The 25,425-nt window shown below is 37.7% G+C and overlaps 1 protein-coding gene and 1 pseudogene across 2 annotated transcripts in view; one reads left to right on the forward strand and one right to left on the reverse strand.

Annotated features, from left to right (window-relative positions):
* Aff3 (AF4/FMR2 family member 3) overlaps nucleotides 1-25,425 on the reverse strand; it is a 548,149-nt gene that overhangs the window by 346,899 nt on the left and 175,825 nt on the right. The gene's annotated exons all lie outside the window — the stretch shown is intronic.
* On the forward strand, nucleotides 11,230-11,842 carry LOC122121270 (annotated as a pseudogene).

Below are 25,425 nucleotides of genomic sequence, written 5' to 3' on the forward strand. Positions count from 1 at the left end.
AGTCATTTTCTCTCTGGGAAGTAGCCAGCCATGACAAGGGTTGTCTCTCAAGTGTCAGCAAGGAGCCTCAAGATTTCAAAACATCAGAGATACAGAATAAAGAATACTGATAAATAAGAGGAGAAAGGAGCAGCAGCAGATAAAAGTGTTAAGGCCTACAGCAAGTGTCTGAGTTCCTCATCACTTGTGCAGGATGATGAAGCCTAGGAGAAACACTTCTCTTTCACTTGTGCCCCACATGGAGGGTAGGGGCTGGCTAACCCCTGGCCTGTGGCACATGGATGTTTCTCACAACATCAAGAATGTAAACCTCTGCTGGTCGCTGTCGGTTTGTACCTGTAATCCTAGCTACTTAGGATGCTGAGGTGTGAAGATTTAGATTTGAAGCCAGTTCAGGCAGAAAAGTCCATGAGCTCTTCATCTCTTATTAACCTCCACCAAGCTTAAAGTATAGTGGTAGAGAGTCAGCCTTGAGTGAAAAAGCCAAGTGAGAGTAGGGAAATCACAAGGCCCTGAGTTTAAGCCCTAATGACAGTGGAAGGAAAGGAGAGAGGGAGAGAAGAAAGGAGGAAGGGAGGGAGGAGAGAAAGAGAGGGGAGGGGGAGGGGCGAGAGAGGGGCGGGGGAGGGGGTCGTCTTGAAAGGGCTCTGCCTGTCTGCCTGTTCCTGAAGCCCAGCACCCTTCCACTCACATTCCAGCCCAGACCCCAGGCAGCCCAAGCAGGAAGATGGTTTTGGAGGAGGTGGCTGGGGAATTAGTCCCTGGTGAAATTGGCTCACTGATCCTATCACCTCCTACTCACTACACTGTTTAATATCTACCATAGGTACTATAGGATTCCACCCATTCAGAGGAGGTGAGAATGTTCCTGTGCAGAGCAGATTCCACGAAAAGCTTCTTTCTGCAGAGCCTGTTCAAAGCTGAGTGAGGAGACCCAGGCTCTCCTCCCAGAGCTACCACTTCCTGGTTACCTTGACAAGTCCTTGTAGGGCTGGCCTTTATTTCCCTTCTTTATCAATGGCAGGACTTGAGATACGGTCATTACTTAGTTTTCTTGACCTTTAAGGACTTCTATTTTATACTATCTTTAACAACTTTTATTCTATACTAAAACATATAGATCTCTGCAAAAGGACACTGTCCTCAGAACCAAAGGGTACACTTTGCCATAGGCTCAATGTAAATATAGGCCACATAGTAAATACAAGCCACACAAGCTCAATAGTCAGACCATTGGGTTGGACTCTCATAGATAAAATCTTGGAGGGACTCAACTTCAGCTCCTTCATCCATAACATGGAAATGCAGGTTGCTATCAAAACAGTCATTGCTATTAAATTTAAATAATTAAATTTTAAATGTTAAACTTAAACATATATAATACTGCCTGATCCTTGGCAAGCTCTAGTAAAAGTTGTTATTAGTTTGAACTTATTTACTGTTCTTAATTTTATTAAGTTGAATTCGATACTCATAAAGCTTCCAGTTAACAAAATTAAGTGCCACTTTTTTAAATAAGTTTTTTATTGTGAAAATACTGTACAGAGGGGTTACAGTTACATGAGCAAGGTAATGAATAAATTTCTTATCAAGCATTGTTGCCTCCTCCTTTGTTTTTCCCCTACCATCCCTTCCCTCCCACCTCCTCAACTACACTTCCCCTAAATTGTAAAGTTTGTTTTTCGTGTCTTTTATATCTCATTGTTGTAGTGGGTCAACCTGTATCCCTATTTAAACATTTTGTTTTTTCCCTTCCCCTCTCCAAATTATACCAACATCAAATACAGTGAAAACAGGGGTTATACCGTGGGGGAGGAACAAACAAAGCAACAACAACAACAACAAAAATCAAATGGTACCTTACAAATACGTTAGAAACAATACCAAGAAAAAAAAAACACTTGTGTCCCTATCTTGGGGTTCATTTTACTTAACTTCATCCTATCTGGTCATATGTATATAGCTTTTGACCTTTTCTGCTTGTCCCAGACATATACTAGTTATTCAAATAAGGGAAACCATGAGACCTATGTTTCTTTGGGCCTGGCTTACTTCACCTATTGTAATTTTTTCCAAGTCTTTCCATTTCCTAACAAATGGGGTGATGTCATTCTTTCTGATGGAGACATAGAGTTCTATGTGGGGAGCTCTATGTGGAGTCTTTTGAGGAACCTCCATACTGCTTTCCAAAGTTATTGAACAAGTTTACACTCCCACCAACAATGCAGTAGGGTTCCCTTTTGGCCACATCCCCTCCAGCATCTGTTGTTTAAGTACCACTTTTTAAAAGAGATACCAAATAAAGTTTACACTCAAAGCAATTTGGAATGTACAGGTTTGGTATTTGTATTAGATCCAGGATTTCAAATGACTAGACATCCAAAACTCTCTTGTTCAGCTGGTGCCTTAAAAGAATTTAGTGCCTGGGCTGGGAAGGTGGCTCAGTGGTAAGAGTGCTTGCCTTGCACGCATGAGGCCCTGAGTTTGATTCCACAGCACCACATAAGCAGAAGAAGCCGGAAGTGATGCTGTGGCTCAAGTGGTGGAGTGCTAGCCTTGAGCTGAAGAGCTGAGGGACAGCGCCCAGGCCCAGAGTTCAGGCCCCACGACCGACAAAAAAAAAGAAGCTCAGAGTCAGTGCCCAGGCCCAGCCCCGCCCCCCCCCCCCCAAAAAAAAGAATTTAGTGCCTATAAAATGCAGCAATACTCTTGTCAGTTTTAAAACAATGTCATATTACTTATCCTGAGTCAGAAAAACAAATGTAAATCTCTGGAGCAAATCTCTGAGGGCTATCATAATTTCAGTGGCTAAAAAACAAAAAATATGGAAAATAATACTACTTTTCCTCTTAACTGGTCTTCAGTATCAACAACCACAATTTGGGGGCCAAGTCCTGCTTACTACTTGCTTTTGTAAAATAAAATTTTATTGTAACACAAGCATGCTCATTCACTCACATAGTGTCTATGGCTGATTTCACCATAATGGTGTTGGGTATTTGCCATGGAGACCAACTGGCCCACAAAACTCAAACTATGTACTAGTTGACCCTGTACAGAAAAAGTTCCTTGGCTACATTCTACCATGTTCTTTCCCTATTGAGAGTCTTTTTCCTCTGTTTTCAACTTCTTTCCAACACTGCTTAAGACAGCTGTTGCCTTCTCCCTGAAAAGTTTGTTTTAAAGTACTGTCTTCTCTGAGCTTGAGGGTACATGTCTATAATCATAGCTACTCCCCAGTAGCATATGTAGGATGATAAAGGCCTGAGGCTAGCTAAAGCAAAATGTCTAAAACCCTACTAAAAAATAACGAAGCACAAAAGGACTGACTTGAGTGGTAGAGTGCCAAGTTCTGAGTTCAAACTCCAATACAGCCAAATACATAAATGAATACTCTTGATTTAGAAACTGTGCAAGCACACTAAGAATTGTTTATTTCTTATTTTATTTAGGGATCTAATATATCTACCAACAGGCTTTAAATGCTATGTTCTGACCTTCACACAAATTCAGGGTACCAAATATTTATCCAAACGCTATTAGTAAATTAAACAAATATTCAAACAGATCAGTTTATGAAATTAAATTACTTAAAATGATTATGTTCCCTACTATTTTATATTACTTAGGGGAGTATCTTCCAAAGGTTGCCTATTCTCATGACTACTTAAGAAACAATATTTGACTAGCAAAATAGTAAGACAACAGGGCACAAATGCCAACATCTGCCCCTCATCTGTCCAGTCAGGGAATATGCATCCTGACTCATTTCCTCCTTTAATCTTGATTCTCATTTACATATGGATAGCTGAATGAGCAGGGGTATTTCTGAATCAGTGACATAGAGAATGGCTGTTAGGTGAACCCAGTCCACATGGTGAGGCCCAGTATTCAACAATGTGTTCTCTCATCCTAAAGGAGCTTTATCTGTTTCAAAAAAAAAAAAAAAGCCTCAGAGCTTTTCCTCTATTAATATTCTTGATGTACCTGTATAACTATTTCTGCCAGAAACATTCTTAGAAGTGAAACTGACAGCCAGGCACTGGTGGCTCATGCCTGTAATCCTAGCTACTCAGGAAACTGAGATCTGAGGATCACTGTTTGAAGACAACCCAGGCAAGAAAGTCTGTGAGACTCTTATCTCCAATTGACTACCAAAAAACCAGAAGTGGCACAGTGGCTCAAGTGGTAGAATGCTCACCTTGACCTGATGAGCTCAGGGACAGCGCCTAGGCCCAGAGTTCAAAACAAAGAAAAATAAAAGTGGAACTGCCAGTCCAAAAGGCTCCCATTTCCAAATGTTCAAATTCCTGCTACACTCTACTCTGACAAGACAAGGTCTGCTTACCATCCCACCAAGAGAATTTTCCAGACTTGAGAAGGAAATTCATATAAGAATCCATTCAAAAGAACATGATGCTTTTTGAAGTTGAACTATACACATTCCATGCCTCTAAGCTTAGAAATTCAGACTGCTCAAACCCAGACATATTTATATGGACTACAAGATTCATCTTTCCTTTACATACTGCATCTATCCACAGGACCATCTGAAGTTAGATTTGTGTGTGTGTGTGTGTGCCATCCTGGGTCTTGAACTCAGGGCTTGAGCATTGGCCTTGACCTTTTTTTTTTCTTTTATTGTGAAAAAACCTACTCACCTAACTTATTATATTACCATTTGAAGGTCTTGTCCTTTTTGATCAGTGTCAATTCTTGGGCTTGAACTCAGGGCCTGGGCACTGTCCTTAAACTTTTAGGCTACTGCATTACTAGCATTTTATTCACAACTATACTACCAGCTATTTTTGGTGGTTACTTGGAGATGGACTTTCCTGCCCGGCCTGACTTCAAACTGTGATTATCAGATCTCACACTCTTGAGTAGCTAGTATTATAGGCATGAGCCATTCCTTTTGGAGTGAATGGCACAACTATTCCTGTTTATTTTCCCAATGGAGTAATGAGAATGTAGTTGGCAAATGCCAATAAATAATAAATTAAAATGATAGTTTAAAAAAAAGGATTAGGTATATCCAATGAATTTAATACATTTAAGAGCTTCTGAATCATAAAACAAAACTATGACCTGTCAGTTTAATGACACACATTTATTGTGAAGTGATAAGAAAAAAATCCTTTCAAATGATTAATTCCTGAAAAACACTGAAGACCTTATTCAAGAAGCTGGGTCAACAAATCTCCAGGCTCTTCTAGCTCTAACCCTCCCTGTAATTTCCACTGAGCACATGATGAGGTTCTCTCCCTGTTAATGAAAAGCATTTGTGAAGTGGAGTCATCTAAGCTCTCATCCTAAGAATGCTTTTGCTTTACTAGGAATCTATGTTTTCTCTATGCAGTATAATCTTCAAGACAGGTAATAACTAGTCACATTATTCAGGCTAGTACTTGGTGCCTAGAAAGATGCCATATGATGGCTTACTACATTATCTTATTTAATCATGCCCGTGGAGAAATATGTTGTCATGCAAAGACCTTGTATAGAGTCCTACAGCCACATTCCACATTCGTAACTCCTCATTACGTTAATTCATGACCATGACCTTAGCATTCCACACCTCTGGAGCATCAGGAACTCTGAGAAGAAACTAAGAGTGTAGAAGAGTGCTTCTATGCACAACTGGAACCTGGATACTGTCAGTTATTACCACCTCCTATGCCCCTGAATCATATGATATCTTATCCTCAATCCTGTCCTCATTCATGCCAGCTCCTAGTCTGCCCACTGCCTGCATCCTTGAAGTCAGCTTCTTAGTGAGTCCTCTCCCCTAGGAAGCCTCTTCTGTGCTCAACATCCTAAGAAAACCATTAGAATGGTTTTCCAACGTTATATTTTCATCTCACCATAAAAGTCTAAACAGCTCTCACTGCCTCCACTGGCTGGAATCCAAGGCTATGCTGACTAGTCCCTCTCAGTGTGGTCACTCTGCCTCCCATGGCTGCTGCCACTCACCAAAGGGGTATACTCTTCCTTACCTGCCACCAGGAGCCCAGCATGTTTCCTGCCATCTCCTCTTTCTCTATTTTTCTGCTTATGCCAATCTAACCTCCTCCTGTCAGAGCTAGACACACATCTTTAATAAGTTCTTTTGAATTTGACATGTCTAAATTTTAACAGCATAATAAAGGACTAAAAATGCTGAATATTAAGGACAAAAAGTCCACTTCTAGGGGAAAAAACTCACTTGGGAGGGAAAAAACTAGGAGAAAATGGGGAAGAAATGACACTGTTCAAAAAGAAATGTACTCATTACTTGACTTATGTAATTGTAACCCCTCTGTAATCACCTGTAAAATAATAATTTTAAAACTCCTCCTTTGAACTCAAAATGCACAAATATATACAAGTCCTCCTTACTCTCCCAGCCTTTCCAAGTTTAAACTGCAGCTTTCTGAAACAAAGGTCACTTGGCTCAGCTACAGATAAATAAAAATTCACAAGCATCTCCAGGAAAATCAATACAGGTACTAAAAAATCTAAGTTGATAATAAATTTTAGTTCCCCTTGCACATAGCTCAGGAATGTCAGTACTTCCTGGCATGACTGTAATATCAGGTATTTCAGAAGGGTATTGATTTTGCCACTGAAGTGTGACTAAAGGGATAAATAAACTGCTCCTGAGGTCAATCGATCCATTTATCTTCACTGGTATTTTATAAAAAGTCAAAGTAGCATAAACTTTGATAAATAAATGTTATCATGAAAGAAATATTGCTGACATAAGGACTTGAAGGGAGGAAGAGCAGATGGCTCTGCCATCTGAAAGCCACAAAATTGGCTTAACATTTTAGTACAACCTTTCTCACCAAGTCTACATCATCTATGGGGCCCTAGTTCAAATGTGAACCACATAGCCAAGAAACATATGACCACAAGTCAAGTCTTTAAGAAATATAATAAAAGACAATGGAACCAAACTTTCATTCCTTTGGCTAATCAGAAAAGAAATTGTTAGAGATCGCTAAAATAGGAAAATGCCCTTGGATATTTTGAAGGTATGTCTTGAAACAGCAAAGCAATTTAGACCTTTTGGAAATCAGGAATGGGGCACATTCTGAAGTGGCTTTTTAAGGCTTTATTGTTAAACCAGGCTGCTCCAATAACCACTTAACTGCATTGCAATGATCCCATAAAGATTTCAATGCAAGGCCGTGGAAAGCTCACAACATTGTGGATGTAATGGGATATTAAGGCTCCAGAAGAATTTTAATTCAAGTATAGGAAAAGTGGGAACCCTGTGAAGAGGCTGTAACTTAGTGTGAGAAATTACACTAGCGGGGTTTTACTGCAGTGTATGGAGACAGCATTACCATTACGTAATGAAACAGTGATGCTGATCAAAGTCCATCACCTGATACTGCAATTTCAGCCCCAAACCCACCTGCATTAAATTATCATACCCCAGGGGATACACAGCTTTCAGGATGTAAAGACTGCTAAAAGATTACAAATTTGGTTTGGGTCATCTTTACAAGAACTCTCAAACTTGAAAAATGTTCCCAGGAAAATACAGAGTTCTTCTTGGTCACTACCTAGGACTATTCAGGAGCTCTTTGGCTTTTCTGACCCTTAAACTACTGCTGCCTCCAAAGATCCCTCAGTGGGCCGGAATAGAAAAACATCCTCAGCATTTGGTAAGGCACAAGAATTTTATCTCCTATGGACTGGAGCAGGATCCAGTGAGCTCTTGATGCAGTGGCATTTACTGACTGCAAGTGTCTTGGTGGCCAGACTAGGCCTGGGATTCTCTAGAGGTCACAGGATGTTGGCAATGTGGTTCTAGCAGCTGCTAAAGCAGCCCTGGGCAGGAACAGTGCGGTAGCCATGGGTACAGTCAAAGGGGGAAATGCCCATGATGAAAAGTTGTCTGGCAGGTTTGGACAACTGCCACTAAATAGGTCTGGCACATTTTCCATGACAGCAGGTTGCTAGAAGGAGCACAGTATGCACAATAATGCTCATTTTCTTCCTTCTCCAGAGTTACAAGTGCAGAATTAGCCACATACTTGGGCAAGACTTAGTCCCCTCTCATAGCAGTCTTTCCATATGAGTAAACATAATGCAGGTATATATGTTTGTATGCATGTTTGTATGGGCACACATCATGGAGCTATGAATTTACTGCATAGCATGGCACTAAACAAATGAAAGGTGGTAATCTTTTGTAGTTTTTCTCCTCTCTTCTCTTCCTCTCAACTCTTCTGAGGCTCTGGACTTTTCCTGCACAATGCTTTAAGTCTAATTAGCTAGCCTGCTATTTTTCTGCCCTGGGTCTCATTTGCATGCAAATTATGTCATTGGCTGAGTGAAAATTTAAACATTATCTGTAGGCTGTAGCTTCATCTGTGTTTTTCCACTTGACCATCTCCAATAGGTTCTGCCAATCCCATTGGCTTGGCTAAACCTTCATTCTCCCCTCAGTATTCCATTGCCAAAGAAACTTAGAGATATTCATTATGTGGACTAAACCCTTCTTCATGTGGCCACCATTTCTATCCTTCCAACCAACCACCCAAGCTGGGAATCTGAGAGTCCTTTGTGTCACCCTCACAGCTAGCTTGCTATAACAGTATCTGAATACTACTCAATACTACTACAGTTGTAAATTCTAGCTCATGCTCCTGGTCTTTCTCACCACATGAATACTAACTTCCTAATCTGTGGAGCTGCACCAGCTACTTCTCCAGTGGAGCTATGCTGTGAATATGGGTAATGTCCTTCAAAGATCCATGTGTGAAAGGCTTGATCTTCAGGATGGCACTATAAAGAAGTTCTGAGGACTGTTAGGGGGTGGAGAGTTGGGGAGTGGTCCATACCTCTTATGGGATTTGGGTTCTCTCTCTTTCCTGGCTCTTTAGATGCTCTGACTTGTGTCCTTGGCATCATGTACAGCCCTTGTGAGAGGACCAAAGCTAATTAATAAGGCCGTGTGGTCTTAAATTGGAAGCTATACAACTGTAATCCAAAATAACCTTTTTTTCTTTGTAAATTAATTGTCTCAAGAATTTAGTTAAAGTAATACAAAAGTAACTAAAAAAGTACTTCCTCTCATTGAAGCCACAGTGATCTCTCTCAAACTCCCACATAATCATATTATTTCCCTTCTCAAGACACTGATTGCTGGGCCCTTAGAACAAAAGGACAACTGCTTGTCACAACTAAGAAGGCATTTTCTGACCTGGTCCCAGAGTCATCTCTCTTTCAATTCTTGTCAACTTCACATCCGAGCCTATAGCTCCAAGTTCTGCAAATGTCTTTCCCTCTGACCATACGAACTTTTCAAATCTCTGCTTAGAAGAAATTTTCACCTTGGTCAGACAGAAAGGTCCCTCCTAGCTGTTCCTACAAAACCCTGTGCATGGCAGTCATTAATGTTGTTCATAAAATATAGATTTTGGATATATTTGCTCATGACTATTTAAGCTGCATACACATGTACTGAAAAGTATAAACTTTAATAAACAGTATAAATAATTTATAGCATTATAAATTTAAAAAATCTGGAAGTCACATGCTATAATTAGTGATTAATATCTCTACATATGGAAATATTTCCCTTCATGGATAGAAAAAAATGGAGCATTTGTTTAAAATCAATAAGTGATAAACTCTAATCCCCATTGGGAGCCTATTTGGAATAATGCCTTAAATACACACACACAGCTTACTACATGTTAGAGTGCATTTAGATGAATTCTATTGTTGACTCAGCTCTCAGTGCAGGTATACCTTTTCACCTCAAGGTTTACCAGTCAATCGGGGTGCAGGTGTACCTCAGCAATGCAGGTGTACTTCATCAATGAAGGTATAGTTCACTTTATATGATAGATGCGCTTGTAAAACTTCATGCAAACTAAACTTTGTGAATCAAGGTTGATTTGAGAAAATCCTGTAATTCTATATTAAGGAAAGAATAATCTCCAAATTTAACTTTTCTGAGTAATCTAGAGTTGCATAATTGGGCTTTCTTAAAGCAATATTATAAAGTAATCAAATGAAAAACAAAGAAAAATGATACAAGATATACACATACATATTATACATTGCCAATATCCTATATAATACAACCACTAAGATGATTAAGTTATTTGGAAAAATGTCTCATGCATAATAAGGGAAGAAATACAGTAAAATTTAGTGGCTACTTTCTTCTGAATCCCATTCACTATACTAATTTTTTATTCTACTTAAAAAAATTTTTTTTTCAGTGTTGGACCTTAGACTCTAGGTTGGGCATTACACCTAAGCTCCTTTTGCTTAAGGCTAGCACTCTACCACTCGAGCTACTACACATTTTTTTCTGTGATTAATTGGAGGTAAGAGTTTCATGGCCTTTCCTGCCCTGTCTGGCTTCAAACCACAATCCTGAGATCTCAGCCTCCTGAGCAGCTATGATCATGGTGTGAGCCACCGGCACTCAGTTATTCTATTCTTGGTTTTTAACTATAAGTTTAATATACCAAGGACACAAGGGCATTTTATACTGGAACCATTTTTCTCCAAGACACACAAAAATGCAGAACCTCAATTTTCCAAATAAAATAAATAAGTAAAAATGATTGCTTGCACACAAAAGTATGTGTCCAATTATAATTGTGTTATTACGTCCAGTTTCAATGATCCTTAGATGTTACCAGTGTAATACATGCAATCCTGTGTGAGATTTAAGAAGAAAACCTTCTCTAGCTACATTATGACTCAACATATTGTAAGACAAATTCCAATTTTAGAGATGTTAAATTGGGGGGGAAAATGCTCATTGGGAAATCAATGCTATATGCTCACATACAATGCTATAGGCTCAGGATGTGGGACAATGTTCAACAACAGTAAAACTGTGAGTATGTATTGAGTACATAAAAATAAATATATATTTGAATAATAAACCATGTAAATATCTAAAATTATGAAAACAGTATATACTGATCGATTTTAAAAATAGTACAGTTTCAGTATCTCTTATTCAACCTGTTTGGGACCAGACAGGTTTAGATTTTGGAGAGAGTGCTTCTACACAGGGATAGATACCTTTGAAATAAGATCTACGTCTAAAATGTTTCCAATTTTGGAACATTTGGGATTTAAAATTTTTCTGATTAAGGATGCTTAATCTATTTGTGCTTGCTTCACATGCCAAATTACCTCTCCTTTAAAGTTATAACTCAGAGACGCTGCTGCTGCTGCAGGATAGCGACCCGGGGTATCTGAGTAATAGCTCTTCAAGTCTACAATTAAAAATGGCGTCTAACAAAACTACATTGCAAAAAATGGGAAAGAAACAGAATGGAAAGAGTAAAAAAGTTGAAGAAGCAGAGCCTGAAGAATTTGTTGTGGAAAAAGTACCGGACTGACATGTAGTGAATGGGAAGATAGAATATTTCCTGAAGTGGAAAGGTTTTACAGATGCCAATAATACTTGGGAACCTGAAGAAAATTTAGATTGTCCAGAATAAATTGAAGCATTTCTTAACTCTCAAAAAGCTAGTAAAGAAAAGGATGGTACACAAGGAAAATCTTTATCATACAGTGAATCTGATGATAGCAAATCAAAGAAGAAAAGAGATACTGCTGACAAACCAAGAAGCTTTGCCAGAGGTCTAGATTCCTGAACGAATAATTGGCGCCACAGACAGCAGTGGAGAATTGATGTTTCTCATGAAATGGAAAGATTCAGATGAAGCTGACTTGGTGCTGGCAAAAGAGGCGAATATGAAATGTCCTCAGATTGTAATTGCATTTTATGAAGAGAGACTAACTTGGCATTCTTGTCCAGAAGATGAAGCTCAATAATTGTTTGCATTGTTTTTTATATATATTTATACATATACATATATATATATATATATATATAACCTGAGTCTTGGTTTTTGAATTAATGGTGTGAAACAATAACTACATTCTAAAGAAAATCAAGTTTGATAATGGTTTTGAAAGTAGTATTGGGGGAGTTGTTGAGTTTTTTGGTTTTTTTTTCCCTCAACAGCACTGGGTACTTTGACAAATATAATAAAGGTTTTCCGTAGTTGCTTCTTTTATCAGAAAAGACTATTTAATTCCATGGTATATTTCCTCTGCATTCAGGAACAGGTTGGGTTTTTTTTTAAATATCAGGCAATATTTTTTTTGGTCATTAATAAAAACAGCTTGTCTTTAACTGCTATGTTGAAGGACCATCCTGTATTTTGTGTGTGTGTGTGTTTGTGTGTGTGTAAACAAAATACAAAGGTAGTTTTTTGTTATGGAGATTTTGCTTGTTCAGAGGTGTTGGGCATCAGACCCAGAGCCTTGTATATGTAGACAAATGATGTATCACTGAGTTACATTCCTGGCCCTGTTTTAGTTTTTTTTTTGTTTTTGTTTTTGTTTTTTTTTGAGACAGGGTCACTAGGCAGCTCAGGCTGGCCTTGAAATTACTAGGTAGCCAGGCTAGCCTCAAACTTTAGGTCCTCCTGCCTCTGCCATAGATATACAAATGCAGTAGGTTTGCAAAACTTCTTGAAAGGAAAAAATTTATCACTACCAATAATTACCCTCATCCAGATGAGAAAACTAAGACAAATTTTTATTTCCTTTCATTAAAAGTTTCTGTAGTGAGCATTCCTCAACAGAACATTGGAATCATGGGTCATGATCTAAGTCTCAGCTCATGGAAATGTAAAATCAACTCGTTAGGGATTTCTACTATTTAGGACCTGCTGGCCTAAATGATCAAAATTTTATAATTATTGATCTGCATGCTTTTACTTTACCCCAACTCATTCCTTACGTGTAAGTTCAATTTTTTTAAGTATTGGGTTACTGGTTCCACAAAAGCCAGAGAAACAACTTTGTAGTCATCAGAATGTTACCCAACTGTATATTGTTTACTTTATTGTAAATAATGGTGAACGGTGGTCAATAGTTTTATATTCCTTTAAAAAAAAGTTATAACTCAGAAAATTAGTATACAAATAGTAACAACCCTAACAGAGGTTTAATTGGACAGGTAACTATCAGGTTGAAGACACTCAACAAAAATGAATTAATGAGTTTTTTTTCTGTCGGTCATGGGGCTTGAACTTGGGGCCCAGGAGCTGTCTCTAATTTTCTGCTCAAGTCTAGAGCTCTCCCACTTAAGCCATAGCTCTACTTCTGGTTTTCTGGTGGTTAATTGGAGATAATATGTTCCTGTCCTCGCTGGTTTTGAACTTCAATCCTCAGATCTTAGCTTCCTGAGAAGCTAGGATGACAGACCTGAGCCACCAGCACCCTGCTTACCAACTTCTTTTTAAAAAGATTTTGATGCCTCCTCCTTTGTTTTTGCTTGATAAGAAATATACTCATTACCTTGCTCATGTAACTGTAACCCTTCTGTACAGTATTTTCACAATAAAAACTTATTTAAAAAGACAAAAAAAGATTTTGAAATGACTGTCCTAATATGCTATTATGCAATATGATGTGATTAATCCATCACAAGCTTTACTCTCCAAGTTTTAAACACATCAAGCTTATTTTGAAAGGTCTGAGGTATATTACCCTGGCTGGTGATACATCTACACATCAATATGAATGGAGAAATGCCTCTAAAAACTGCTTGATGCTGCCCATTACAAATCTTTCAGACCCTCAAGTCTATTTATTGTCTCTGTTCTACTTACTTTTTAAGCTAATATCCTTTTCAACATTCCCCAAGGAGCATATCATAGAGGGAAGAACATACAAAAGAAACAAAAATATCACATGAGATGTATAAGATGTTATGTTGAAAAACAAACTTTACAACTTTGGTGCAGGGCGGGGGGGGGGGGGGGGGAAGGGGGAGATGATGGGAAGGGATGGGAAGGGATGGGAAGGGGAACAAAGGAGGAGGCAACAATGCTTGATAAGAAATGTACTCATTACCTTGCCCATGTAATTGTAACCTCTCTGTGCAGTATTTTCACAATAAAAAAACTTATTAATAATAATTTTTAAAAAACGACACCAACAAAGAAAAACCTCTTGTGTCCAGCTCCCATCCAAGAAAAGCCCAGGACCAGATGATTCACAGCTGAATTCTACAAGGCTTTCACACCAATACTCCTCCAATTCTTCAATGAAATTGAAAGTGAAAGTTCGCTACCAAACTCTTTCTATGAAGCCAACATAACCCTCGTCCCAAAACCAGATAGGGACTTACCAAAGAAAGAGAACTATAGACCCATTTCTTTGATGAACATCAATGCAAAACTTCTCAACAAAATTCTGGCCAATCGACTCCAACAATTCATAAAAAAAAAAAGCATACAACTTTACAACTTTGATGGGGGGGAGGAGGAAGGAGGATTGGGTGGGGGTGTGGGGGGAGGATGGGAAGGGATGGGAAGGGGAAACAACGGAGGAGACTACAATGCTTGATAAGAAATGTACTCATTATCTTGCCCATGTAATTGTAACCCCTCTGTACAGTATTTTCACAATAAAAAAAAATCATACACTATGATCAAACAGGATTCATTTCAGGGATGGAAAGCTGGTTCAATACATGCAAATCAATTAATATAAATCATCACATCAACAAGAGCAAGGATAAGAACCACATGAATATCTCAATAGATGCCGAAAAAGCATTTGACAGGATCCAATACCCCTTTTATGATGAAAGCTCTGGAGAAACTAGGACTCCATGGAACATTCCCCAATATAATAAAGACTGTGTATGACAAACCTACAGCTAGCATTAACCTTGCCAAGTTTTTTACCCATCATTTACACCTCTTTCTTTCTAATTTTATTATGCATCTGAAAACTGTGCTTTATCTCACTTGTTCTTCCTTTTTAGGCTCATGAGAAAGAGAGCAGAACCTGAGTCATTTGTGATGGCTTGTCCATCTGAGCTATACTGGGAAAGGAAGCTATGACTTCCCCAAATCCCTATCTCCATGTAGATATTCTGTGTCTGCCAGGGCAATCTGTATTCAATACACAATGTAAAACAGGGTCTGTGTAAAGCAGAGTCTGTATCTCTGTGGCATAACTATGCCATCTTTACAATGAAATGTGTACATCTCCCATTAAATATGAGATATTTCAGTTCGAACATTGAGTAGGATAGCACTTACAAATGAATTCTACTTGGTTAAGTTTAGATCTCCTGGGGGAAAATGCCAATCTAAAAATATCTCGGGCTTGGGGCCCTTTATGTCTAATTGTGAATTAAATTATACTCTTTCCCCTTAACATCTTTTGAGACAAACACCAATTGAGGTAGCAGTATCAGGCCTGAAACCTGAATGTTCTGATTAAGTGCCCCATAATTGCTAACTAAAAGAGGAATTCCTCTTTTATTGATCCCCTTTTCAGTGCAAGCAATTTTGGTAGTTTGTTCTTGTTTTGTTTCTGACATAACCAACTTTGCCCTTGCCTCCTTACACATGAACCTACAAGTTCTACAAGCCTGGATTCCTCAAGATCAGAAACTCTGGAGTTCCTGGTCTTCCCACCTAGCCAGCACTTAGCACCTCCCACCCATAGCAGCTATTGACTGATGCTTAAGTTCCTGGTGCTCAATCATCCTGACTTCCTTTCCTCTGCTTTCCTCTCTTCTGCTTCCATCTCTAGCTTCTTCTCCTTCTCCTCTGCAGCTTTCACCTTCCTGATTTTCCTCCTTCTCTTCACTCTAACCTCTCTTCCCTCACACTGGAACAGCCAGGAAACCATATCGCATTACAACAGCATTCAAGTGGGTGACTATGCTGCATGGAACTGTGGGAATCTAATGGTAATGTACTGTCCAGGAAGGTTCTGATACTCTTCTTCCCAGATTTTACCCAAGTCATCACAGACAATGTTTTCCAAATCCCTGCTGGCCTCTCCTCTGGTTGTTTGTTAAAAATCTTCCCATAGAAAGTGACAGAACAACCCTCTTGGTCATGGTGACCTCCATAGATAAGGTCGTGAATGGCCTGTGTACTCACCTCCTGATCTCTGTCCATATGCTTCTCACCTGCCCTTCTCGCCTCCTTTGCTGTTGCTAAGAGACTAAGATCTTTTCATGAGTTATAGTTTCTTTTCTTATCATCTGAGATGCCAAGTTGATGCCAATTACAAAAAGGAGACAAGCCAGCTATTATTTGATCTCTTTGCTCTTATGTGTTTATGCCTGGCTGCAGGCTCACAGAGAAGTACCCCACGCATTTCAGCATTGGTATGAAAGACAACATAAGGTTTTTGTTTCGTTTTATGTTTTAAAAAACTGTAACAAATACTCATGAGTTTAATTTAACTGCCTACTTACTAGCAGCCATGCTTGTTAAGAGTGGCAATAAACCAACTGAAAAATTAAGTGCTCACTTCCTTACATCCTAGGTTATACATTATTTTAAGAGTTCCATAATTAGAAATTCAGTTGGCACTCACACCAGCAGTGGAGATGCTAATGACCCGATTTGCTATTCATACAGATGTTATCATCTATTACTCCCTCCACTGCCACTGGAGATTCAGTGTTTCTTTTTATTCCTTGAATTTGATAAATACATGGATAGTCTTTGCTTTACACAATAAAAGAATATTAAAACCAGGTCTAATAAATGTGCAGCTGAAAAAAATGAAAGAAACACTGATAGGTCTCAACAGCAAAGTTCTCTGGTCTTTTCCTTAACATTCAAACCAGCTAATAGGGAAATGTTTTTGGAAATGTTCTTGTGTGTGCCATTCTAAATAAAGTTCAGAGGTAATGCTCTAATTCCAAGAACGAGTCTTCAAAGGTACCAACCCATGATAATTACCCTTTAAATGTGTATTTTATTTTTCATGCTATTTATTCAATAACTGTGCCATATTTGAGACCTGGTTATGCCAGGTATTAGCATGGTTATAATTAGGATGATTAACATGTCAAATGTTACGATGATAGATTCTTAAGAAGCCCAAAAAATCAGAATTGTTAACACCATTTTATGTATGTGAAAACTGAGAAAAGAAGGTTCAGAAACCTTGTTGGCAAGAGAATTAAGCAATGGTAGAGTTGAGTTTCAGATTTAGGGCCAAAATGAGAATGTATTAGGTAGGTCCTGCATGTTACCCGGCTCTTTCTCTGTCCATGTAGGATGGTCAATTGTGTCCTCTTAGTATGGCTACTATGTCCAGTTACTCCAACAAGAAAATACCATTCCATTTTATTTTAAGGAAGAACATTCTAAATAATCCCATGGACCTGATAAAAATCAAGTGATAGCCCCTGAAGCAGAAGGTTTCCCTGGAGAAGAAATTCTGAGACCTGTAATATTAACTCATATTTGGGGGTTTCTATACTATTCTTCCTGATGATCTGCCCTGTGGATTTTGAACTTGCCCTGTCAACTCCTACAACCATATAAACCAGTAGCTCATCTATCTATCCATCTTTTAAATACACACATATATCTTCAGCTATGTCTGCTTTTCTGGTGGATTTCGGACTGACTTGTCCTTTCAGAGTTGTCCTAATTGTACAACTAAGGAAGTACCATGTACTTACTAGGCACACATGCTTGTCCACATGCAGCAAGCCTATTTATACATTTATATAAAGCAAGAAATTACGAGATACATCTTTTTTTTTTTGCTTTTTTCCTAGTTTAATAGGCAAGGTCTCACTATGCAGTCCAGGCTGGCCTCAAAATTGTCATCTTCCTGCCTCCATCTCTGGCATGCTAGGATTATAATCAATCTCAGCACCCCTGGCTACCATATTATTGAAGTTTAACCTCCCTCAATCTTTCACAGCAAGGAATTTAAGTTAAACAATTTAAAGCCAACAACATGCACAGCTATTTATCCTTTTTTTTTCTAACAGATAGAAAATCAATCTTTATTCATCATATAATTGAAGTCATTCATGTGCTTATCATGTTATTGATAAAACAGGTGTCAAAATTACATGAAATCTGTGTAAACTGCCTAAAATTAGCTCAATTCTATTACACTGTGTGCAATTTTACTATTTTAACAAGTTCATGTAAAACTCAGTCATTCTATGAGCAAGATTAAAGTGACGTATTTCTAGTGTTACTAAAATATTATTCCTTAGATACTAGTTTAGGAAAGCTTATTCTTTTCTCTAGGTTAAATAACCCACACTCCCTTAATGCTTCACTGTGAAATCATGCATCAGACTTGAACTGCCTCCCTTACCTGCCTGTGACACTTATTCATTTTTTCACATCCTAAGCAGTGAACACTGGACTTAGCCTTCTGATAAAAGATTCTGAATTGCTAGTGAATGCTACTCATAATACAAAATGCATACTATGTCCATCTACCATTATGACCACATCCTCATTAGCCTCCTTCCAAGCAGACAGAAGCTTTCTTTACTGTCAATCATACTATGAACCAATAAATGGCCATGCAATGGTATATGGCTTATCTTGTCTTTAACAAAACTTCCTATTTTGACACTTGTTTCTATTCAGGTAGCTTATGTGTGCCCATTCTCTCATTTTTCCATAATCATTTTATATCTGATTTAGCTGTTCTGTCTGATACTATTATTCTAAAACCAATGTCAATCATCTAGACACTGTTGAAAATAATTTTCAAGCCTTCCTTCATGTCACTGATCACATGGTGTATAAAAATGACCCTTTTAGACAGGTATTCTATTATATATGGATACATTTAAAATATAAACACATTCATAAACACATATAGGCCCCTATATAATGTTTACAATTGTGGAAATTTGGGGAGATAAAAAGGGGAAAGAAAGAGTATTTGAGGGTGCAATACATTGTGTGTGAATGAAAATGGCAAGTGAACACTGTTGAGTAATTGTGATTGGAGACTGAGGAAAGAATTGGATTAAAATATCGTGTATATGGTATATATCTCACACATGTATATGTGTGAGATACTATGGTGAACCCTTTTTGAACAAGAACATACACTTTATCCAAAGTTAATGCTAGGAAGGTGAACCGTGTCCTGTCTGGTGTGGGTTTTAGTGCGAGGGTGGAAAGTGAAAGACAGCAAATACAGTAAAAATATTAATTTACATTGCAAAAATAGAAAAATGAAGCTTGTTGAAATGTCTAGGGAAGATAGTAAGAATGATGGAGGGTGATGAAGGAGAGTGATGAATGGGTTGAATGTGATCTAGGCATATATGAACATGTCAGAATGAAGTCCCCTTACACAACACTAACTGATATTAATTTAAAAACATGAGAAAAAGGCCTTTTTGTGAATAGAGCAGAATGGTCACACTGAGATGACCTATGAAATACAAAACCTGCTGATATTGACTGAAAAGACTTAAATCACCAGGCTCAGTCTGTTACAGAAAATGCTCACTAAATACTAATTACATTAAAATAACCAGCAGGAGTGAAAGTACTTTTAATGTTTGGTTTGGGAATAAACATGCTTCTGTTCAGGTAATAATGTTTTTAAAGTCCTATGCTCACATTGTTTACTATGTATTAGTAGTTAATACTTTAGTACTCACTTTTTTCATTCCTATGAAGATTTTCAATATTTACTATACTGAACTACCTAGTAACACTAGGATTCTGTACTAAATATGAAGATCTTCCTAGCAGTTAACAATGTGCTCTTCTTTGAACAACACTGTGCAAAACAATTCAACAAAACCTTCTAGATGATGGCTGCTAGTTTCTGCTAGGAATTTATAATCAATTACATGTTATCACTAATAGTTCCTAAAGGAATAATACCACTTTGATCACACTATGAGGAAAAACTTTTGCTTATTCTAAGTTGCTGATAAGTTTATTCTTTTTTTTTTTTTGGGGGGGGGGGGGTCTAGTCATGAGGCCTGAATTCTGGGCCTGGGCGCTGTCCCTCAGCAATTCAGCTCAAGGCTAGCGCTCTACCACTTGAGCCACAGCGCCACTTCCGCCTTTTTTCTTTTTGCTTATGTGGTGCTGGGGAATCGAATCCAGGGCCTCATGCATGCAAAGCAAGTGTTCTACCACTGAGCCACCTTCCCACCCCCTGATAAGTTTATTCTTAAGAACAACATGACTCTCAAAACCTTGCAATTTTCCTTTTTCACTTCAGGCACAAGGAAGCTCAGAGCCAGTTTGTAGGTTATCTTAGTATGTAACTAAAATTTTACATAGTATGTGACTAAAATTTTTTAAGTACTAATATGTGACTAAACTTATTTATTGTATAAATTTCATTAACTGATCTTGCAACATTTTCAGAAAAAAAAGACACAAATAACATCGTGTTGTGGAAAATTAAGTTAAATTTGATCATTTCAGGAGCTCTAACTGGCTTTACTGTTCAGCTGGCCAAATCCCTATTTGATTACAGTTAACATCACTTCTTGCAGTAAAAACTCTTCTGTTCCTAACAATGTTAAACTGAAGTTAAATTGAAGAATCTTTGATGGCATTACATAAATGCTAACAAAGGGATAAAAATACTTTTGATTTGTGTACAGGGTATAGCAGCTTGGCATGAGCATTTTTGATTTGTGCACACAATCTAGCAACATGGCATGAGTGTCAAAGCTGCCAGCTGTGCTCTTCCTGAAGCTGAGCATATTAGTACATTACTCTGCCAGCTATCATTCACAGTGAATTGACCTATACATGCTAAGGCTCTATCTGGTCTACCATACCCCTATATTTTTCAATTATTGTTTGATCTATTTTTCTATGGGTAAGTTTTCAGAAGACCTAACATATACCAAGGTTTAGAACAAATAAATGATTTTTTATAAGAAAAAGATACCTTTCAAAAATTCAATACAAACAACAAGGAGATATGGACTGCCTGAATAGACTTTGCCTCATTTAAATATTTGTACCTTTCATTCTGAAAGACAAGTGCAGCAAAGGATGACACATGCCTGTTGTGGTATGTACCTTTAATATGCCAAAGCTCCAAGTAGGAAAATTCATGGTCTGTAGGGGTTTCTTGTGCCTCAGGTTCATTGTAAATTTTACTGATCAACACTTGATGTCTAGGTTACAGATGATAGAAAATTCAGATGTTCCCATGTTCCTTTTTGAAAAGGTAAGCTGCTGTACCAACACCAGCATCCACCTAGAAGATGGCTCAGTGGAAAGCAGGTGGAATGAATGGAGTGACAGCAGCCTAGAAGCTGGAAGGAAAGACTTGAACCCACATCAGATGCAGCACAGACAGACAAAACCCACTAGTCCTCTGTCAGATTCTGAAGAACCATGATGCTGTTACATAACATTAGAGGAAGAAATTTAACATTCTCTGACGATACACCAGGACTTCCTTGTTAAGAGGTGCAGAATTTACAAGTACAAAAATAATAACATGGCAGCGGAAATTGTCTGAATGAGAGGGAGGAACAGAATCCATCTTAAGTCAGGAAATCATGCATCAGCAACAGGATTTCTTGACATATGGATATAATTCTGAGAGCAACAGGAATAATTACTCCCTTGCTCTTTAGCCCAAAGGACAAGGATACAGTCATGTACCAGAGGTATAGTGAGTCCCAATTTTAACACGTGATTAGCCCATAAAAGGAAGACTGTTCTATTTATTAAGATAAACACCCAGCATTCTATAGAAGCTTGGTGCAAAAAGCCTATGGGAAAAATAACTGCCCACAAAACAAACAATCAATAACTCTACACAGAGCTTAAGTTTTATGCTTGATGACCAACATAGTCCATAAATGTCATTTGGTAATTTGTACTAGTAAAAATTATTAGTCAAAATTACACTTGGGGCAAATGTGCTTCCACTTACCATATAACTTGTTTTAGTATGTCCTTAAATTAATAAATGTGTGTATGCCCTCTCTTAGGATCTAATAAATAACCCCTTGACCACTGACTATGAACAAAGTTCTTCATCAGGGAGGTGTCCATTCATACAGAGCTTTCAAAACAACCAAAATGACTATTTCCCATCAAATGAGCCAAGATGAGAAATTACTAGGTTATGAGAGACAGAGTTCCATATCAAACCCAGAAACTGCAAAGTTAATAATAAGCAAAAATCTCAGACCACTGACTATGAACAAAGTTCATCAGGGAGGTGTCCATTCATACAGAGCTTTCAAAACAACCAAAATGACTATTTCCCATCAAATGAGCCAAGATGAGAAATTACTAGGTTATGAGAGACAGAGTTCCATATCAAACCCAGAAACTGCAAAGTTAATAATAAGCAAAAATCTCAGAGGTTGTATATCATCAAATGATAACATAGGGAAACAAATTCTTAGCTTACCATTTTTATACTGGAGATTAATTTTTATCCTGCCAAAACTACCTACTCATGAACAAAACAGATGACTATATTTATTTTATGTCTGGAGATGGGTTGTTATACAACAATAGCTAGCCCAGACATTCCCTGTAAGAAGAGTACAAAGAGACATGTGACAGCCTAATATAGTCTGATGTATTCTGATAAACACTGGGTGAGTTCAATGACATCTTACTCCTTCAGTTCAGAGGAAAGAAGAAAAAAAGCTAAAGTAACTTGATGACAGGATAGTGTTTTATTCAGCTATACTTAAGCACAGAGAGAGAGAGAGAGGGAGGGAGAGAGAGAGAGAGAGAGAGAGAGAGAGAGAGAGAGAGAGAGAGAGAGAGAGAGAGCACAACATTTTTGTATAAAATATAAAGGTTTATACTGAACAAATATTGAATCCAAATCATATATATTATTTTCATAGTATATGTTAGCAATTCTGAATCTATTTTTTGAGTATTCTAATATCAAGAAAATAAGTAAACAGAAATATTGGGAACCATCTTTCTCATTGTTGAAAAAGGAATTAATACAAATGACTTGAGTGAACCAGATGGAACTGGATTTAGATTAGAAATATTACAGATCTGGCCTTTTTCAAATTAAATATCTAAGTGGATAGATAATAGATACTAAAGCATAGAAAGACATGTTATTATATATCCATGTGTATGCATATGAAATATACATATTATCTAGTGTGATCTAATGAAATAGTATAGGAATAACAACATTCAATCAGAAATGAGTACACATGGTACCCAGAACTTGGTTTCTAAATTTTATTTCAGCAATAAAAGGAACTAAGTCTCTCTTGAGAAATGGCTGATTCCAGGGACAGAGTTAAATAATTACAAAATTATTTTAGGACATCTTATATGTCAAATGGAAGCTTGAAGAGTATCTCTACAGAGAAATTTGGAGGAATATGAACATAAAGATAATGTGTGAATGATGGGAGCCAGTGGCTCAGGCCTAGAATCCTAGCTACTCAGAAGGCTGAGAATAGGAAGAGTAGGGTTCCAGGCCAGATGGGTATGGTGGCATAAATGGCAATCTAAACAACAATAGGAAGCCTAAAAAAGGCAGACTACAGTCCATGTATACACCCAAGAAGGTAGCCAGACCATTAAAAGGTGAAGTATGGATTAATAATGGAATGCTTGCCTAGCTAAAAATACTACAAAAAATAATGTGAATGACTGATTATCACATATTGAGAAAATAAAAAAATCCATGAGTTCATATGGATTAAACACATAAATATGGCAAAAAAGAAAGACTTTCTTATAAATACAATCATTCAATCTGCATTTGGAAAGCACTGTTGCAACTGACTCAGACAAATATCACAGCTGCTAAAACTTAAAGAACAATGTCTCTGTAACCTCACAGATACTTGTTAATAGTACTTTTTAAATAATTTTGGTAATGAAATCTAGCTCCTTTGCCAAATTCATAATAGTCACAGGATAATCAAAGTATAAGGAAATGTCAGCTTAAGGGTATGAACAAGAAGGTGATGACTGTGTTGGTGTGAAAGCCAAATTCTGGAGGCCACTAATAAGAGGGTATGAGTTGGGATAGATAATACCTTATTCTACGCCCTCCCTCTGGTGTCTGTCAATTAATATAAGGATCTTCCTTTCTTCCCTCTTACAACACCTCTCTTTATCTTCTTTCTCTAAGAAAGTTCTGTCTGAAAGACAGTTCAGACTGTCCTTGAACTCTCCTCCTAACTTAGCTTTCCCAAGTGTGGGCATGAAAAGGTGTGGTTTCTTGATGATGCTCTTTACTGTTTGAATTCAACTAAAAGTGAGAAGGCAGGAAGGGTTTCTACATAGAGCTTCTATAAACTGGGGAGCTAGCTCTGGAAGAAAAAATAGTAAAGATTCATAATAACCCCTTCTGCTCTGAACAGGTATAATGAAGAGAACATCCTCTCTCACCTAACTCCAGCGCTGATTCCCATGTGTTCACCTTGTCTCTGGCAGCTGGACTCTAAGCTCTTCAGGGAAAAATGACCATCCCACAAAGAGCTTATTAAACAATCACTAGATTATTGTGATTTTTAAGTGACTGATATGATAGATTACTAACAGTGATTAATGAATTAAAAAGTACAATAAAAATAATTTACAAATACTATGATTATAGACAATAGCAATTGGAATCTATCTCATTATTAGTGACCAGAATCCCATACCAACTGATTTATATTTTAACACAAGACAGTATTACCTGATAAGAAAGTAAGTGATAGGAAGGAATTGATAATTGGTAAGGACACTGCATTACCTGTCCATAAAAAAACACAACAACAAAATCTGTTGGATATTTATTACTTGGGTATTATATGAATACTGCAGAAATTAAAATCCTAGAAAGAGAAAAAAATCCCAGCAAATTCCTTTTTTTTTTTTGGTCCAGTCATGGGGCCTGAACTCTGGGTCTGGACGCTATCCCTCAGCTCTTCAGCTCAAGGCTAGCGCTCTACCACTTGAGCCACAGCGCCACTTCTGGCTTTTTTCTTTTTGCTTATGTGGTGCTGAGGAATCGAACCCAGGGCCTCAGGCATGCAAGGCAAGTGCTCTACCACTGAGCCACCTTCCCAGCCCCCCAGCAAATTCCTATAGAACCAAAAGGCAACTTGCTAATGCACATTAAATTCTGATACAAAAAAAGAAGGGAAAAAAAGAACAGACTCTCTCTTCTAATGTAGGGGAGTAAATAATTTACTATTCCTTCAAACAAACAATTCTTCCTTACTATATAAAAATAGATCTGGTTGTAGTTTACAAAATAAAATCTAGTACATTTCCCTTCCAGACTTAACCTATGCATTGGTGTATGTTGTGTGGTTATGAGGAAAATCAACTCAGAAGTCATAAAGAAAAGTTTGTCTGAAATGTCATCTTGCTTCAGTGATAAAAAAAGAAAAGTCAATTGATCAAAGTCTGAAATAGCTGAGCTGGTTCTTGAGCCACTTAAAATAATTTTTAATTAGAAAACTTTTAAAACAACCCATCTCTTTTGCTCTTAAATAAAATTCTACTAATAAGTAAGTCTATTAGCCAATATACTTATCCAATTTCAGCTCTGAAGGGAAGACTAACAAGCATCTTACTAGATAAGAGGTCTGCCTAAGGGTATGAACAGAAAGGTGGCGACTGTGAA

The sequence above is a fragment of the Dipodomys spectabilis genome, unplaced genomic scaffold (genome assembly GCF_019054845.1).
Source record: "Dipodomys spectabilis isolate Male_0828 unplaced genomic scaffold, ASM1905484v1 ptg000187l, whole genome shotgun sequence".
Taxonomy (NCBI): domain Eukaryota; kingdom Metazoa; phylum Chordata; class Mammalia; order Rodentia; family Heteromyidae; genus Dipodomys; species Dipodomys spectabilis.